Source organism: Balaenoptera physalus, assembly GCF_965194825.1.
Source record: "Balaenoptera physalus genome assembly, chromosome: 2".
Taxonomy (NCBI): domain Eukaryota; kingdom Metazoa; phylum Chordata; class Mammalia; order Artiodactyla; family Balaenopteridae; genus Balaenoptera; species Balaenoptera physalus.
In genome coordinates, this window is record NC_138883.1 from 43,461,454 (window position 1) to 43,480,193 (window position 18,740).

The 18,740-nt window shown below is 37.7% G+C and overlaps 1 protein-coding gene across 2 annotated transcripts in view; it reads left to right on the top strand.

Moving 5' to 3' along the window:
• The window catches only part of SLC35F4 (solute carrier family 35 member F4), a gene marked incomplete at its 5' end in the record, with an annotated part of 295,837 nt that overhangs the window by 91,865 nt on the left and 185,232 nt on the right, over positions 1-18,740 (top strand). The gene's annotated exons all lie outside the window — the stretch shown is intronic.

The window sequence follows — 18,740 nt, forward strand, 5'->3', positions numbered from 1 at the left end:
CCTCGCAGAGAAACGAAGACCCAACACAGCCAAAAATAAATAAATAAAGTAAACAATGCCTTAAAAAAAAAATTCTTTAAAAAAAAAAAAAAAAAAAAAATGAGCCATGTGGGCCCACAGATGAAGTGAAGTGTTCATGGCTGCTGTAAAGGAGAAAGGCGAAAAAGAACATTTAAGAAATGAGCATAGATAACCTCTGCTTTAAGAGTATATAGATTTTTCTCGAAGTATTGCTTGAGCTACATCATGAATTTTGCTACATAGTATTTTTATAACTCTTCTGAACTTAGTGTGTTCTCATATCTAGTATGATTTCTTTGAGTCATGGGTCATTTAGAAAGTGTGTTTCTTAAATTTCTAAACATGTTTTCTTTCAAGGCTATCTTTTGGTAATTGATTCCTAAGCTAATTTATTCTGTGATGAGAGAGTAGATTTGTGTGATACTGATTTTCTAAAAATTTTAGAAATTTTATTCCTGGCCTACCATATGATCACTTTTGTAATTTTTTAATGTATGTCTGAAAATATGTGTTCTGTATACATATGTATATGTCGTATCTTGTTAATCGTGTCTTTGAAATCTTTTGTATCCTTATTGTCTGCTTAATCAATGAATCATTGAGAAAAGTGTTAAGATTTCCCACTAAAGGGTAGATTTATCAGTTAAAAAAAAAAAGAAATGAACATAGAAAAGGAGAAACAAATGTAATTTTTCTCAGGTATACCCCTTTCACTATGAATTGAATTGTATTCTGTTAATCAGAGGTCCCTGGGCACATTCTTGGGATTTGGGAAGTTACGCAGTAGAGGAAGGTGGGCCTTTAGAGACTTCTCTTCCCTGCTTTTCAGACACAAGTTTCTATTTTTTTAAAAAGATAACTCATACACGTTTGTTTTGTTGGGTGCTTTAAAAAGCAATTTCTCAACTGTGGCCTCATTTCATCGTCAGGGAAAGCAGGCAGAGGAGTTCCCATTGAAGTAGCTGGTCATCCAGCATCAAGGAAAGGAAAATGGAGCCCTAGGCCAGGAGTCAGGGTACTACCATCGCTGCCATCTAGATTCAGTTGTGATGTCTGGCATCATCACAGAGATATTTCATGTCATGTAATATTCTGGGTAACAGAGGGCTAATTTTTCAATATCAAAACATTTAAACTACTTGCAATCATTTGGGTAAATGTGATTAACTTGATAATTAATCGTTTTGATTACATTTGTATAATATAATAAATACTTTCCTAGTTACTCTGCTGGTGATGGGTATGGTTAAACTGTCCTTGAAAACCGAGGGTAGTTTGGTAAACATTTGTTACTTGTGCTACTCTCTCATGCATGGATGTCGTCTCAAAGATTACTGGGGTGTATTGGTCTTACTTGGATTGCTTTGCCTTCAGAACTCTGTTGTTCTTCTTATGGTTTTCCTCCTTCAATCCTTAGGGAAGATTTGTTCTGGGAAATTTATTTACTGGTGGCAAGGATTGACCACATGGCTTCTGTGACTAATGCATACTGATTTCTCAGGGCCCAGAGTTAGCATTGGCTTCTGAGAAACTCCATCCGAGATCCTGGGGACAACATGGCAGCAACTGTATGGAATCTGCCTTCACAAAGTAACTGGCAATTGCCACAGACACTTAAGGAATTATCAGTTAGTTTCACATTTCAGGTCATGTTAGAGGGATTGTTTCTCTAGAGCCTCTTTTGCCACAATTTCTAGTAAAAAATACTGTTCTTTACACAGCTATTTTTTTAAAGTTGAGTAACTGATATCTGTGGTGGAAAAGTTATAGCTAAATATGCTGGACTGGCTTTCCTGATAAAAGATGTATCTTAACTGTGGCAGAGAGAAAAAAAAAAAGCCTTAATGGCAGACAGACCTGGGTATGAATTCTGGCTTTGTCTCATACTAACTGTAAGACTTTTGGTTTCCTAGCTTTGTCCTGTATTAACTTAAGACCTCAACAGGGTGTTGTCTGTTGCCTCATCTATAACGTGGATCCAAAATTAACTTCCCTGTAGGGTTGGTGGGTTATTTATGGTCTATGTGCCTAATGCATATTCCTAGCTCATAGTAAGTGCTCAATAAAAACTAGTTGATATTGTTTAACATATGTAATGGTTTTCAAGGAAGACAGTTGTCTTCAGGGAAGCAGCAAATAGTCTTGGTGTCCCTATAGTTTTGATTCCAGAATTTCTTTCCTGAATTTGGTCTTGAACATTACATTTACTTTCATGATCTGGAAGAGAAAATTTTGAGAAAAATATCCCCCCCCTTCCTGCTAATTCACTGTTCACGGCTTTTTGCTTCCTGATAGTGAAAAAGTGACTAGAAGCCCGTGTAGTACAGCATATTATATAAGCCTCAAGTGTATTTCTTCGGTGTTGTATCACAGATAGGTTTTCCTGTTTCTATGTGTAATGATAGGGATAGGTAGGGAATGGAAAATGGATTATAAAGTCAAAGACAGTGCATGCTGTGCAAGGTGAAATTAATTATGAGAACACACTGTGAAGCACAGATGCACCTAGAAAAACATAACTGCACAATTTAAAAATATACTGGACAATTTTATAAAAATTGACAACCTATAACTTCAAGAAAACAGTGGGTAGCAGGATTTATGTATATGGAACTAACTTTTCGCCTTCCATTCTATGTTGACAGGAAATATCCCCCTTCCAGTTCCTCCACATATATTACTGCAGTATTTGTGCAATTTCATTACAGCTTCATAGCACCTTTGGTCCAAAGGGACTTGTAAACTGGGGAGCATATTTTCAGCCCCACTACTAGAAGGCAGAGGAATTTGCAACTGCACGTTAGAAATTAGTTTCTAGAATTATTAAATGGGATATGAACACAAATGGAAGTGAAGTGGGTGAGGTGAGATTTCAAGTCAGGTAAATTCACAATTAATAAGTGCAGAGTGAGGAAAAAAAATCTGACTTAATGAACTTGGAGGAACTAAAGCTAGGAGCAAAGTCATTAGAAGAATATGAGGTAAAATTATACTCTCTGGAAGACTCCATCGAAGCTATAAAAGCATTTGGAGGCCCTGAAATAACACTGGAATTGTTTATGAAATGAGGGATAATCTGTGAGGCGTCCATGGGGGGAAAGCCTGATTTGGAATTTTAAATTGGCCAGTGAAGTTTTGAGCATGTGAAACACTAGTGCCTCTGTTTTTCACACTAAGAAATTTGAAGTGGAGAAATCCTGTGCCCTAAGAGTTCAGGACAAGATAGTTTTTGGTATCAGTCCTTCTCATGGTTTTAAATGCACTGAGGTAGACACAACAACCAGATTGTACTATTCTGTACTGTGACTTACAGGGTAATAAGTTGACCTGAGAGTTCCAAGCATTTACTAGATTATGAAACATACCAGGATCCATATTCAATTGCTCACCGTGGAGAAAGGCACCTAGGAGATTTGACGAGACGGTGGTTGCAAATCACATATATGCAAACTCTCTTCCCATTACCCTAACCTGCGGCCAGATTCCCCAGCTGCACAGCTTGGGGTGCTTGGAGAGCTTATGAGGAAGAGAGAGGCCATGGAGGTGGAAAAATAACCCAAGAGGTTAAACCTGCCTTGACCTTTTTCCCCACCCCTCAGAATGCTTGATTGTATAACTTGTTTTTCTGGGAGCTTTGATCATCAGTTATGAGACGGCCCTTAGCTCAGTGATAATAACTAAGTAGAAAATACAATATTTCTGGCTTCTTAATTATAAAAGCGAAACACGCCATGCCTCACATCCCCTACCGTCACCCACACCTCCCGAAAACAACCCCTAAACGCTGCATGTTGGCCAATGACCACATTGCACAATAATCAGGCAGATGTCCTGTCATTTAGGCCTTGCACTGCCACCACTTTGTCAGATGGGAAGAGCCTTGTGACCCCCATGCCCTCCCCTTTGAATTACCCTCTGAAGTGCACTTCTGTGCCACTGCTGAGAGGCATTTACCAGGCTGTTCCCTCACTAGTGCGGGCTTTCATTTCATTGCTCCAAATGCATCACCTGGGACCCCGCTCTACCATCCATAGAATTACCGCTGGGTTAGTGTTTTTATAATTTTTTTTCCTGTGAGTTTTTGTTGTTGTAGTTGTTGTAGTACTTTGTCTTCTACATTCAGAACTGGGGCCCTTGGCAAAGGAAGCAGAGATGGTGTTTTTAAATGATTAATGCGAAGCATCAGTAAAATATTGAAAATATGGCTGCTCTTTTTCAAAAAAGTTTCACCCTTAGGCTATGGGAAACTGTGGTCAAAATCCATTTAAAATTTATATTACATCAGGTTTTATAAAGAAACGGGCAGAAAATCCATGATCATTTCTTTCAAAACCCCCCTTTAAAGCTCTGTTACAGAATCTCTAAGCACCCTGACAGCACTGTAAGAGGTACCCTTTGTCCACATTTCTGTACTTTTCCCAGGGGCCTCGTAGTAGGTGATGACGTGGCCCCTCTAGCACTGACTTAGTTTTTCTGATTGAATGCCTGCCTGCCTTTGTGGTTCTGTGCAGCCTTTGTTCAGAGATATTTCTTACTAAAATCCACAAATTCACCTCCTGAAATGCAAAGGGCAGGTTCCATTCACTAAATGTTAAATAGATAACATGTTAGATGTGTGACATTGAAATTATGCAGTTATTTTATGAAGTTTGGGATGATTGCATCTGCACAGATTCAGAACCCAATCTTGTATTTCTGTGGAAGAATGTTGAACAGTCTGGTGTGTACTCTTCAGAGAATAAATTCACCTGCTTTGCACAGAGGCACTTTCAAGGAAAACATGTACATCAGGTCCTATGGCTGAGCTGAAAGAAATCACGTTATGAAAAGGATGGGTGCCTGGCCCTGTGGGTTGAGCCCATGACTGCTCTTGCTAATGGAAGCCCAGCTGGGCTATTGGAGTCTATTAACAAGGTACTGAGGCAGAGTAGCAGAATGGCTTTAGTAGAAAAGGCTGTGGGTTTTTCTTACCAGGGTTGCTCTAAGTATTAGGGCTGATGCCAATATTCTAGCAATAGTTTAGATGCTATGTTCTCTGAAGTCAGGGGTGATGTTTTCTGGAACAGTCTCACAAACTTAAGATTCTTTAGAGTAACTGGAAAATAAGAACCAGGGCTGTCTCTTATAGAAGTATCCCTCATGGTTGAGATAAAATTAAGTTTCCTTTCCCCCTCTCTGTGTATAATTTATGGTAATCCTGAACCCAAACAAATTGAGAAAAATTGTGATATGCCATTGACGCAGAGAGCTATTTTGAGGATTTTAGGAGGGTTTCATGGGGGACTGATTAGTGAATCCATGAACATTGCTGGCCAAAAATAAGAAATTAACTTTGTGAAATTTCCTTCCTCGGTTCATTTCACTGTTTACTGTTCTGTGGGTCTTGCTGTTCACAGGACGGTTTTGGAGAACATCATTGAATTTTTGGAAAGATGTTTCTTCTTTTCCTTGCCTCTTTAACAAAAAATAGGATTCTTCGTATGTTCTCTTAGAAATAATTTTCTCTGGAGTTGAACTAGGTCTCTAAATTAGAAAGGCAAATTGTTTTAAAATTTACATCCCTAAATCTTATTGGGTAAATGGAAAAGAAGCATTTTAATGTAGGCAAAGCCAACAGAATACCCTAAAATATTCATTGTTTTACCCTTTTTGTATTGTCTTTGGTTTTGGTGTCAAGATAAGACAACTCACAAAATGAGTTGGGAAGTGTTCCCTCCTCTTCTATTTTCTGGAAGAGATTATGTAAAATTAGTGTTAAGTTTTCTTTAAATGTTTGGTAGAATACTGGAGAGTGAAAACATCTGGACCTAAAGATCTCTTTCTCTAGAGTTTTTAAATTATGAATTCAATTTCTTTAACGGTAGTAAGACTATTTATATTGTCTGTTTCATCCTGGTTGAGTTTGGTAGTTTGTAGTTTTCAAGGAATTGATCCACATCTTCTAAGTTGTAGGATTTATGTGCATAAAGTTTTTTGTAATATCGCCTTTTTATCCTTTTAATGGCTACAGGATCTGTAGTGATAGTCTCTGCTTCATACTTGATATTGGTGACTTGTGTCCTTTCTCTTTTCATTTTTGTCTGTCTTGCTAGAGGCTTATCAATTTTACTGATTTTTTTTTTTTTAAGAACCAGCTTTTTGTTTCATCGATTTTCTCTATTGTTTACCTATTCTCAATTTCATTTATTTCTGCTATTATCTTTATTATTTCCATCCTGTTTACTTTGGGTTTACTTTGTTCTCCTTTTTCTAGTTTCTTGATCCATTTAAGAGCTTTCTGCATTTCTAATGTAAGCTTTTTAGTACAAAAAATTACCCTCTCAGCACTGCTTTAGCTATATTCTACATGTTTTGATGTGTTGTTTTTTAATTTCAGTTCTAAGTATTTTTAAAATTTCCTTTGAGACTTTCTTTTTGGCCCAAGGGTTATGGAAAAGTGTGTTGTTTATTTTCCACATATTTAGAGATTGGTCTTGTGTTCTTTCTGTTATTGATTTTTAGTTTGATTCCATTATGATCAGAGAATACACATTATAGTCAGATTTCAGTTCTTTTAAATTTGTTAGGTTTGTCTTACGACCAAGGATATGGACTATCTTAGGGAATGTTCCATGAATGACGTTTAAAAATGTATTCTGCTATTGTTGACTGTAGTGCTCTATATGTGGAAATTGGATCATGTCAGTTGATTTTGTTTTGCAGATCTTCTATGTGCTTGCTGATTTTCTGTCTCCCAGTTCAATCAGTTGGTTAGAGGAGGGTGTCAAAGTCCCCAACTATAACTGTGGATTTTTCTGTTTCTCCTTTCAGCTCTCTCAGTTTTTGTTTCATGTTTATTAAGGCTGTGTTGTTTGGTGAGTACACATTCAGGATCATTATGTCTTCCTGGTGGATGGATCCTTTAATCATTTTTAGTGCCCTTCTTGTCTCTAGTAATTTCCTTTTCTCTGAAGTCTGCCTTATTAGATATTAATCACTCCTACTCTTCAAAATTAATATTTGCATGGTATATCTTTTCCCAGCCTTTTACTCTTGATCTGTAGGTTGTTAAATTTGAAGTAAATTTCTTACAAACGGCATATAGATAAGTTATATTTTACTATTCATTCTGCCAATCTCTCTTTTGATTGGTGTATTTAAGTTTAAATTAACTGGTCTATTTATATTTAAAATAATTATTAGTATGTTAGAACTTAAGTTGGGAAAGTAACTTTTATTTTAATTTTCTGTCTAACGTCTCTTATTCTGCCTGAATTTTTTGTTAGACTAGAGCCTCTGTGAAGGAAAGAAGCTATTATCATAGTATCAATACCTTGGCTTCATTAACCTGTGACTACAAAATAAATTTGAATTTCATTTTAAGTACCAATCATCTGATTATCATGTGCTGTGCTCAAACAGGTCCCCCAGTTATTTCTAAGGGCTCTGTTGTATGCTGTCTCATGCTCAGTAATGGGTTTCCATGCTCTTGGGCTCTTGCCTAAACTGCCTTGGTTGCCAATGACTCTCACTATATCCCCACGTTACTGTGTGCAGCTATCTTTGGTTATGTCATTCTGAGCTAAGAGAAAGGACTCCTGCTCTTCTTTTTGTCCTAAGCTCTTCCCATCAGTTTCCTACAGCAAAACAGTGACCAGACCAAAACTTTCCATGAACATTTGGTTAAGGTTTCAGAACTATGGGAGGGAAGGTGAGCCATGGAGTAGCCAACAATTACTACACAAACTCAGACACTTCCACAGCAGAGTATTCATGGCTGCCCTGAGTGCATGTGCACATTGTGTCCTGAATAAGAGCGTCTAGCCCAGGAGATGCATAGAGGTTGAAATCTAGTCCACTCCCAGTTTATCATGCTCTGTGCTTTGGCTGGGACTGCAGCTGCTTGGAAAGGTCACCTTTTTCTAAATCACACAGAGGTAGTGTATGGGTTTAAAGTGACCCCAGTGGACCCTTGCTAATATCCCTCCTTACTTAACAACTGGCATGCTTCAATACCTCAGAAAGCACCTACCCCCTCATGGCCCAGAGGACTTTGGGCAACCAGATCTTTGTTCAGCATTTAAGTCCTTTGCTGCCTGTAAGTTCTCAAACGTTTCGAGACCATACTCTACTTCCTATCAAGCACATTGACATAAACATATATCCCACATTAATTTAATATTAGTTGAATGAAAGGATTTTTGTAAGTTTCCTCTGGAAATTATTTGCAACTCATTTAATTTATGACTGGCAATGATTTCTTGGCAATCGTTCATATTCGAGAATTCTTGCAAAAAGAGATAATCTGACCAATTAATTTCCAAATGTAATGACATTTTAATGAATACTAATTTTAACAATTAGTGCTGTTGACACAATGTTACATTTTGTAGGCATTTAATTAAACATCTATTAATATTAATTTAGCAGTTTTCTTATTTTGGAGTCAATAATTTCCCCCCAATTTTCATACATTTTTATAGGCTCTTAAAATGCTTGTGTCTGTCGTTCCCAATGCAGAATGGACTTTGTGGGCAACTGCCTCACAGTCCAGATCTGACTGCCAAGAACCTGGAGAGAGCTTATCTTCACCTCATCTGTAAGGCTGCTTTCTGAGTCCCCATTTCCCCACCACCACTGGTTTGACCCTTTTCCAGGACAACTGACGGCATGAACATCAACTCCCTTACAGGGCAATTCCACCTCCATCCACACATGTGCCTTGCCCTTTAGTCTTCCAAAAACAACAGATTACAGTGGTGCAGCATATATACATTCCCCCAAATTTGGATTTTCTGTCTTGAATAATATCATGTGTAGAAAATAAATGGTCTAGTCCACTTATTATCATAGTTTCACCAGTTTATCAACTCCTTGAGGTCAAGGACATAGTCTGGTACCAATGCCTAGAACAGAGACTGGCACACAGTAGGCATGCAATACATATTTGTACATATTTAAATATTTTTTAATAAAAATAAAACAGTGCTGAGGATTTCCAGTAAGTTTTTTCTTTTAAAAGTGGTTTCAAGTTTGAGAATCACTGCTTTAAAGATAATATTATCTGCAAAGCTATCACTGCCCACCCATGAGACAAAACTTTGCATTGTTGATGGAACACTCAGCTCCTTGGAGTGGCAGCCTCAAACCTCACGGTTTTTAGAAGGGAGTCTGCAATACTTTTGCCCAATTGAAAGTCCATTGACTTTCCTTACTCTGGACCAAAGGTTCATCTACCACAAAGGATAATCAAATGCTCACACTTTCCTAAAGTGGCATAAAACTACTTGCAACATTTAAATGGTACATTTTCCAGTTTTAACCCATGTAGGGTTTTAAAAAATCCTAGAACTCAGTAGCAGTCAGGGTCACTTCGATAAAAAGGCAATTTAGAATTCTTGAAAGGAGGGGAAACCTTAAACTGAGAAGCACTTCAAGACTTCCCATTAATTTCAAATATTTATGCTGAAAATTACTGTTCTGTAAATGAGCTATGAACTTCTGGACTCTCTAGATTAAGTCCAAGAGGACTAAAGGTTTGAAACAGGTAGAATTTTAGTTTACTTTTGCTTATGCATAATGATTTAGGTAGATCAACTTGCAGATGAGATAAAGTAAGATGGTCTTGTTCTTGGAACCACATGGCAGGGAGACCAAAAGGATGTGTAGTTTTTTTTTTTGTTTTTTTTTTAAATTTATTTTATTTGTTTATTTATTTTTGGCTGTGTTGGGTCTTCGTTGCTGCACGCGGGCTTTCTCTAGTTGTGGTGAGCGGGGGCTACTCTTCGTTGCGGTGTGCGGGCTTCTCATTGCAGTAGCTTCTCTCATTGTGGAGCACGGGCTCTAGGCGCGTGGGCTTCAGTAGTTGCGGCACACAGGCTCAGTAGTTGTGGCTCACGGGCTCTAGAGCACAGGCTCAGTAGTTGTGGCACACGAGCTCAGTTGCTCCGCGGCATGTGGGATCCTCCCGGACCAGGGATTGAACCCGTGTCCCCTGCATTGGCAGGCGGAGTCTCAACAACTACACCACCAGGGAAGCCCAGGATGTGTGTTTTAGTCATCCATTGATCCATGACAAACTGTCCCAAAGCCTAGTGACTTAAAAATAACAATTTATTATTATCTTTTATGGTTATGTGGGTTGACTGGCTTTGGCTCGGAGTTTCTTGCTTCGGATTTCTCATGCAGTTTCAGTCAAATAGGAGTGGGGTGGGGCTGGAGCCATTTGAAGGCTCAATTAAGTGAACATCCAAAATGACTCAATTACATAGTTGGCAACTGTCTGGGAACTCAACTAAAGCAACTGATAAAGTGCCTACATGTAACCTTTCCATGTGGCTTGTGCTTCATGGGGCATGGTGGCTGGGTTCCAAAAAGAAGCATCCCAATAGTATTTGTTCCAAGACTTCTTATGACTGAACCCCAGAAATCACAGAATGTCACTTCTTCCATATTCTATTGGTCAAGCAAGTCACTAAGACCAGCCTAGGTTCAATGGAAGGATAATTAGATACTACATCTTGATAAGGGTGTCCCTAGGTTACATTCTAAAGTAGTAAATAAGAAGAGGAATATCATTGTCTATTGGAATGTTTCCTTTGGAAAATACAAGCTACAGTAGTGTGAAATGGTAGATACAATTAATGTTTGGAAAGTGGTATCATTGACTATTAAAGGATTATAAATCTGTACTTTGCAGACCTGAAGCACAAACATTAATAATATTAACTATACTTAATAATATACATAATATAATATATAATATAATATAGTTAATAAGTATATTTATATAGCACTTTCTGTACTTCAGGCTCTAATCTAAGATTTTTGTAGGTATTAAGTCATTTAATCCTCATAATAACCCAGTAGGTATTATTATCATAAATTTATAGAAGATGAAACTGATGCAAAGAGGTTGAGTCACTTGCCTGGGGTTACAAAGCTGGTAAATAGCTGCTATTCTGGCTCTAGAGTTTGCACTCTCAATCATGATGCCATCCTGCCTCTGAATATTTGATATTCTTTTTACCTTAGATTTTTTTTAAGTTAAAACTATTCTTTAGTGTGTCTTATTAGTTGTATTAAGGAGAACAGATGTCTTTCTTTACATACTTTTTTGCTCACAAATGAGCTAGGTAAAGTAGGAGAGGTAAGGTATCTCTTAAAGCTGGGTATTTTGATAGTGGCAGAAAGCATTATCAAAGTATAAATTCCAAAAAGTTAAAAGCATGACTTATACAAATATAAAATGAACACATTTCAAAAACGTATTTAACACATTAATGATGGAACTAACAAGATGGGAAAGTTGGTTGAAAATGAACTGGAGAAACACTGAAGTGTTTATATTAACTGAAAGAAAGGATGTTTGAATAAGATTGATAATTTAGATTTAGAAAGTGGTTAATGTTCTACAAGCCAGTAAAACTACAACTTTGGGGTTCTCTTTTTTTTTTTTAGATAGAAATTATTTGTACTGTTGGAATAATTCATTTGCATTGCTACGGGACAAGTTACATTACTATTTTCTGCAATTAATTTCTACCTTTACAGAATTATGAACTACTCAAATCAATGGCACAAAGCAAGGGGAACAAAGGTACAAATTCATAGAAAATCAGATAACACTTGGGCAGTGCTAAATAATGCCTAGCACTACACAGAAAGGGTTCTCAGTTATCCCTTTACCCCATGGCCAAGACTTGGACAATTTTTCCTAACAGAATAAAAATGAAAGTCCCCAAAAGACAGATACAGTTCACTTTAGTTGTTTTATTTGCTGTCCAGCATCGGAACGTATCCTCTTTGTTTAGGAAAAACACCACTGAGTGAGTCTTGGAGAGAAGCAGGGTTTCATGCTCTCTCTGAATCCCAATAGCAAGGGTGCAGGCACATAAATTAGATTTGCCCAACTAGATACTCTTGCCTGAGACTTTGAAACTTGAGTGAGTGATACGAAGAAGTAATGGTGACTTGAATTCACTTCACTGGTAGTAAAGTTTATGCCAGCTCTGTCAGCAAAGACCCCCCACTCAGGTTGTTCTTATGGCATGACTTAGCAGTGGGTGTAACCTCCCAAATATCTTGCTTTCAACCTACTTTCACATCAGTTCTGTGAGCCTCCTAATATCCATTTTTTTTTATTCCATCCATTTATATATATATATATATATATTTTTTAACATCTTTATTGGAGTATAATTGCTTTACAATGGTGTGTTAGTTTCTGCTTTATAACAAAGTGAATCAGTTATACATATACATATGTTCCCATATCTCTTCCCTCTTGTGTCTCCCTCCCTCCCACCCTCCCTATCCCACCCCTCTAGGTGGTCACAAACCACCGAGCTGATCTCCCTGTGTATGCGGCTGCTTCCCACTAGCTATCTATTTTACGTTTGGTAGTGTATATATGTCCATGCCACTCTCTCACTTTGTCACAGCTTACCCTTCCCCCTCCCCATATCCTCAAGTCCATTCTCTAGTAGGTCTGTGTCTTTATTCCCATCTTACCCCTAGGTTCTTCATGACCTTTTTTGTTTTTTTTTCTTAGATTCCATATATATGTGTTAGCATACAGTATTTGTTTTTCTCTTTCTGACTTACTTCACTCTGTATGACAGACTCTAACTCCATCCACCTCACTACAAATAACTCAATTTCGTTTATTTTTATGGCTGAGTAATATTCCATTGTATATATGTGCCACATCTTCTTTATCCATTCATCTGTTGATGGACACTTAGGTTGCTTCCATGTCCTGGCTATTGTAAATAGAGCTGCAATGAACATTTTGGTACATGACTCTTTTTGAATTATGGTTTGCTCAGGGTATATGCCCAGTAGTGGGATTGCTGGGTCTTATGGTAGTTCTATTTGTAGTTTTTAAAGGAACCTCCATACTGTTCTCCATAGTGGCTGTATCAATTTACAGTCCCACCAACAGTGCAAGAGTGTTCCCTTTTCTCCACACCCTCTCCAGCATTTATTGTTTCTAGATTTTTTGATGATGGCCATTCTGACTGGTGTGAGATGATATCTCATTGTAGTTTTGATTTGCGTTTCTCTAATGATTAATGATGTTGAGCATTCTTTCATGTGTCTGTTGGCAATCTGTATATCTTCTTTGGAGAAATGTCTGTTTAGGTCTTCTGCCCATTTTTGGATTGGGTTGTTTGTCTTTTTGTTATTGAGCTGCATGAACTGCTTGTAAATGAGTTTCATTTCTTCTTAAGTAGCAGGAAATGGTTTCTGTTGCTTACAATCCAGAACACTGAAGTATTTGTAGACAGTCACGCTCACCAGGGTTAACCAACATTTGTGCAGTTGTCCTCTCTTTGCAAAACCTTTTATGCTTATCTTAGATTCATTTTTATGCTTTATTTAAGGGAAAATTACCTTAGTCTCTGGTTAAAAGTATCAGCTGATGGTAGGTGTTTTCTATTTTTTAAAAATCTGCCTTCTTGACTCCACGAGTCACACTCTGTGTGTGAGAATTAGTTATGTGTTGATGAATGTATAAAAGTCTGTACAAAATAGATACCTTAATGTACAATGGAGAGCTTTAATGTTCCACAAATCAGGGTACATTAGAAGTTATTAATCATTTAATAATAAAGAAGTAATAATTTACTCTTCCTGAAAGTCAACTTTCTAAACAAAGTCTTCATTATCCAGACTTTTATAATGACCTTTTAAAGTTTTCCTGGTTATAGCCATCATCCACCTTTAATTATCTTTGAGTCATTTTACACTTTTGTAGGGTTAATGAAATCACATTAGGATATTCTACAAAGTAAATAGAGTTTCTCCTGTCAAGAGAACTCACACATATGTATACATTAAGAATGGAAGAATATCTCCTTCTGGCCAGTATGCAGTAATGAGGACCGGATTTATCCTTCTGCCTGAAATGGTTAAAAATTGGATAAAATATGTGCAACCACTGTTTTCAAGGTACTGGATTTCAGGTAATGAAGGACAGTGATCCCTCAAAGATGGAAAACAAACGAGTCAAGTCCCACAATCACCCCGGCTTATTGCCTGGAGAGAATTTCTTATCTGCAGTGCAAAAAGAGGGAACCCACACAGAATCTAACAGATTTTCTGAGTTGAGGAGATGGAATTAAGAATCTAGAGAATTGGGAGGAAACAATTCGGCTAGACATCAAAGGGCAGAGTGCCAGATAGCAGAGACCTACAATAGAGAGAACTCAAGAGATCTGCCAAGGATTCCCTTTGAGTTTTCAACAAATTACATCCATGTGAGGAAACTACCCAGGGCCAGGGAAATAGTCTTCCAAAAGAATTGCAAGTGTCTGAGGCTTCCATAGGATTGGGAATAGTGTCTATTCACACTAGCCAGATAGGAGAGCTTCCTAATTATTGGGGCAGTGAGAGAGTACTCAGTAGGGTCTTGTCTCAATAGTAGGAAATAATTAACCCCAGACTAAATGCTGTTCTGGTCCTGCCTAACAGATCTTAAAAGCAAGACTAAAAAAAGAAAAAAATAAATCAAATGGTTTCCAAGTAACTGAACTATGTCCCAGAGAAAAGCTCAAGTATATTTGTAAGAATACAAAAATAACATATCCATCACCCAATATAAATAGAAAAACAATTATAAAATTCATCTGGAACCACAAGAGACCCCCAAGAGCCAAAGCACTCTTGAGAAAGAAGAATAAAACTTGAGGAATAACACTTCCTGATTTCAAAATATACAACAAAGCTACAGTGATTAAAAGTATGCTGCTTTAAATATATGGATACAAACAGGTCAAAAGTAAAAGTATGGAAAACCATATATCATGTAAATGTTAAAAGTCAAACTCATAGAAACAGAGTAGAATGGTAGAATTGAAAATAAAAAGAAAACTCAAGTGGCTGGCTGTATTAATATCAAACAAAGATTTCAGAGCAAAGAATAATACCAGGGATAAAGAAGGTCATTTGGTAATGATAATGGGGTCAATTAGACAAGAAGAGATAACAATTCTATATATTTATGCAGCTAACATCACAACTTCAAAATACATGAAGCAAAAACTGATAGAATTGCAAAGAGAAATAAAAAATTTGCAATTATAGTCAAATATTTCAGTATCCATTTCTAAAAAATTGATAGAACAAGTAGAGAAAAATTTAATATTTCAGTATTTACTCTCTAAATAATTGATAGAGCAAGTAGACAAAAATTAGTAAGGACCTAAGAGAACCTGAACAACACTATTAACCTAATAGGGTTATGATCAGTTATGACCTAATTGATATTTATAAAACATAGTATCCCTGAACAGTAGGATACACAGAATATTTACCAAAATAGACCATATTCTGGCTATAAAAACAAGTCTTAAAAAGATTTAAGTCATACATAGTATGTTTTCTGTTCTCAGTAGAATTAAGTTGGAAATCATTAACAGGTCTGGAAAACCCTCAAATATTTGGAAACTAAATAACACACTTGTAAAAATAAAAATGGGTCAAAGATTTATTCTTAGAAATTTTAATTGAATGAAATGAAAATGAAATAAAATACCTCATAGCAAAATGTGTGGGCTGCTGCTAGAGCAGTACTTGGAGGAAAATATATAGTACTAAAATGTTTATAGTATAAAAGAGGAAAAGTTTCAAAGACCTCAGTTTCCATCTTAAGAATTAGCAAAAAGGAGAAAATGAAATCAAAGCAGGCAGAAGAAAGGAAAATATATTGAGTTGGCCAAAAGTTTCCTTCGGTTTTTAAGTAAAAATAAAAGACACATTTTTCATTTTCACCAGGAACTTTATTGAACAACATATTCACCATTTCGTTCCACTACCTTCTGCTATTTTTCAGGCAACTTCATAAGTCCATCTTCCCAAAACTTTTTATCTTTTTGAGCAAAGAACTGTTCCAGGTGCCTTTTAGAGTCTTCTAGGGAATTGAAATTTTTTCCATTAAGAGAATTTTGTAAGGACCAAAATAAATGAAAATCTGAAGGTGCAATGTCTGGTGAATATGGCAGATGAATCAGAACTTCCCAGCCAAGCTGTAACACTTTTTGCCTGGTCATCAAAGAAACATGCGGTCTTGCGGTAATCTGATGGAAGATTATGCATTTTCTGTTGACTACTGCTGGATGCTTTTCGTCGAGTGCTGCTTTCAGATGGTCTACTTGGGAGCAGTACTAGTTGGAATTAATTGTTTGGTTTTCTGGAAGAAGCTCATAATAGAGGACTCCCTTCCAATCCCACCATATACACAATATCACCTTCTTTGGATGAAGACCAGCCTTTGGTGTGGTTCATTTCGCTTGCCCCACGATCTCTTCCATTCCGCATTAATGTACAGTATCCACTTTTCATCACCCATCACAATTTGTTTTAAAAATGGAACATTTTCATTACATTTAAGTAGAGAATCACGTGCAGAAATACGGTCAAGAAGGTTTTTTTTGGCTTAACTTATGTGGAGCCCAAACATCAAAGTGATGAACACAACCAAGCTGGTGCAAATGATTTTCAGTGCTTGATTTGGATATTTTGAGTATGTCGGCTATCTCCCACGTGGTATAATGTTGATTGTTCTCAATGTCTTGATTTGATGGCTATCAACTTCAACTGGTCTACCCAATGGTGGAGCATTGTCCAGCGAGAAATCTCCAGCACGAAACTTGGCAAACCACTTTTGACACATTTGATCAGTCACAGCACCTTTACCATACACTGCACAAATCTTTTTGTGCATTTCAGCTGTGTTTTTACCTTTCTTGAAATAATAGAGCATAATATGCCAAAAATGTTGCTTTTTTCCTTCCATCTTCAGTAGTAAAATGGCTGCACAAAAATTCACCAGTTTTGATAAGTTTTTTTAAATGCATGTTGATAAGGCAGCTGTCACAATACAATCTGACAAAATTGTTTTGAATGAAGTTTAAGACAACTAAACTCTACTAGAGCCATCCCACGGTAAAAAAAAAAAAAAAAAAAAAAAAAAAACCGAACGAACTTTTTGGCCAACCCTATAAAAGAGAAGAAAACAGAGCAGCTGCCCAGAAATGTTCCCACCTTGAAGGGAAGTGGATTAGCAGAGAGAAGGAGGAAAGCATCCACTACATTTATCACATTTTAGGAGTCTGGTTATACAGCGTTGACCAGGCATGAATGGCATGGTAGAAAGAGCACTGCACATGGAGTCTGGCCTGGCTTCTGGGCCTAGTACTGTCTCTCATGGCCCTATGATCTTGGAAAGGTCAGTTAGCATCCCCAGGTCACCTGCAAAATGTGGACAATGGTATATTTCCTACTTGCCTGGCAGGGTTGTAAGGGCAAATAATATGATGCATGTGAAAGTAATTTACATGAAACCGATGAAAAAATGTGAAGTATAGGGTTTGATAAGGAGAAATTTGGAATTGCTAGATAAACTGAACCTTGGTGATTATATGTGTGGATTTTACTTACACATGTCATCTTTGTGTTCTTTTTAATGGATATTTAAATTTTTAATAAAGTACCTGGGACAACATAAAATATAGGGTTATGAGCTTACATGTGCAGAGGAAATACAATTCCATTATTTTTGTTTATAATTAATCTGGTCTTCCTTAGAAACTCCACTTGCAAGGGAGTGAGAAAGAAGTTGTCAACCTCACATTAAACTGATTGGACTATCATTTAAAATAGGCCCTTTAGGGGAAAAAATGAAAAAACTAAGTTGAATGTCCATTGTTAGGAGAATGGTTGAAATAAATTACGGTATAATGACAGTATGAGATGCTGTTGTCGTAATAATGAATTAGAGCTAAATCATTGTCTTAGAGATATGTACATGAAGTATCCCTGGGTGAGAAAAACATGTAGAAAACTATATAATAAATGTGATCTCATTTTTTGAAGGACAAAAACAAAACAAAAATAAATAAAATAGGCCCTTTAGATCAGGCTTCCTCTCCTATTTCCGCCCCATCTCTCTGACATAGTCTCTAGGTTGGTGGAGCGGGGGGCGCTCATAAGACCTTGTTGTGACAGAGCGTTGGGGTCCTCAGATCCACTCTGCACTGTCATTTAGATTTTGGTGGCAGGGGCCCCTCAGTCAGAGCTGTGGGAGGGTCTCAGCCACTGCCTGGAACCCTGACAGCGCAGCCTTGTGGCAGGCCCAGAGTGGGTTGGAGGGTTGCTGAATTAGGGTCCTCTGAAGGCCTTTCAGTCTGCCCTTGGGGGCCAAGGGAACATCTGCTTCCAATCCACAGGGCACGGGAGCCAGACTGGCCAGGAGAGCTAGATGTTGGGGCCCCTGGCCTGATCACACAGCACCAAGTTTACCTTGCTAGGCCAGGCCCCTGTGGCATGGGCCAGGCTGAGTCCCTCCCCAGACTTCTGATCAGCACTGGGAGCTGAGGCCCCTCTTCCCTCTGGTTCCCCCTACCCCCCACTGCTTAACACTCCTCCCCTCTCTGGGCTTCTGTCCAAAGGGAGGGAGTTGAGGAGGAATCAAGACACCCTGTGACCTTTGCTTCCCTGCATCCCCACCTCCTGCTTTCTTCCCTGACTCTTCTGCCCAGAACATGTTGACTTTTCTTTCCTGTTTCTTCCACTGCTTCTTATCTTCATTTTACCTGGAGGCCCTGAGGCCTGTGTAATGCCAGCAGATGGCTTCATAATTCACCTGGCCCAGCGCAAGATGGAAATGCAGGCCTCTTCTCCCAAAAGTATTAGAATTTCAGGACAGCAACAGCAGAACACTGAGCCAAGAAGCA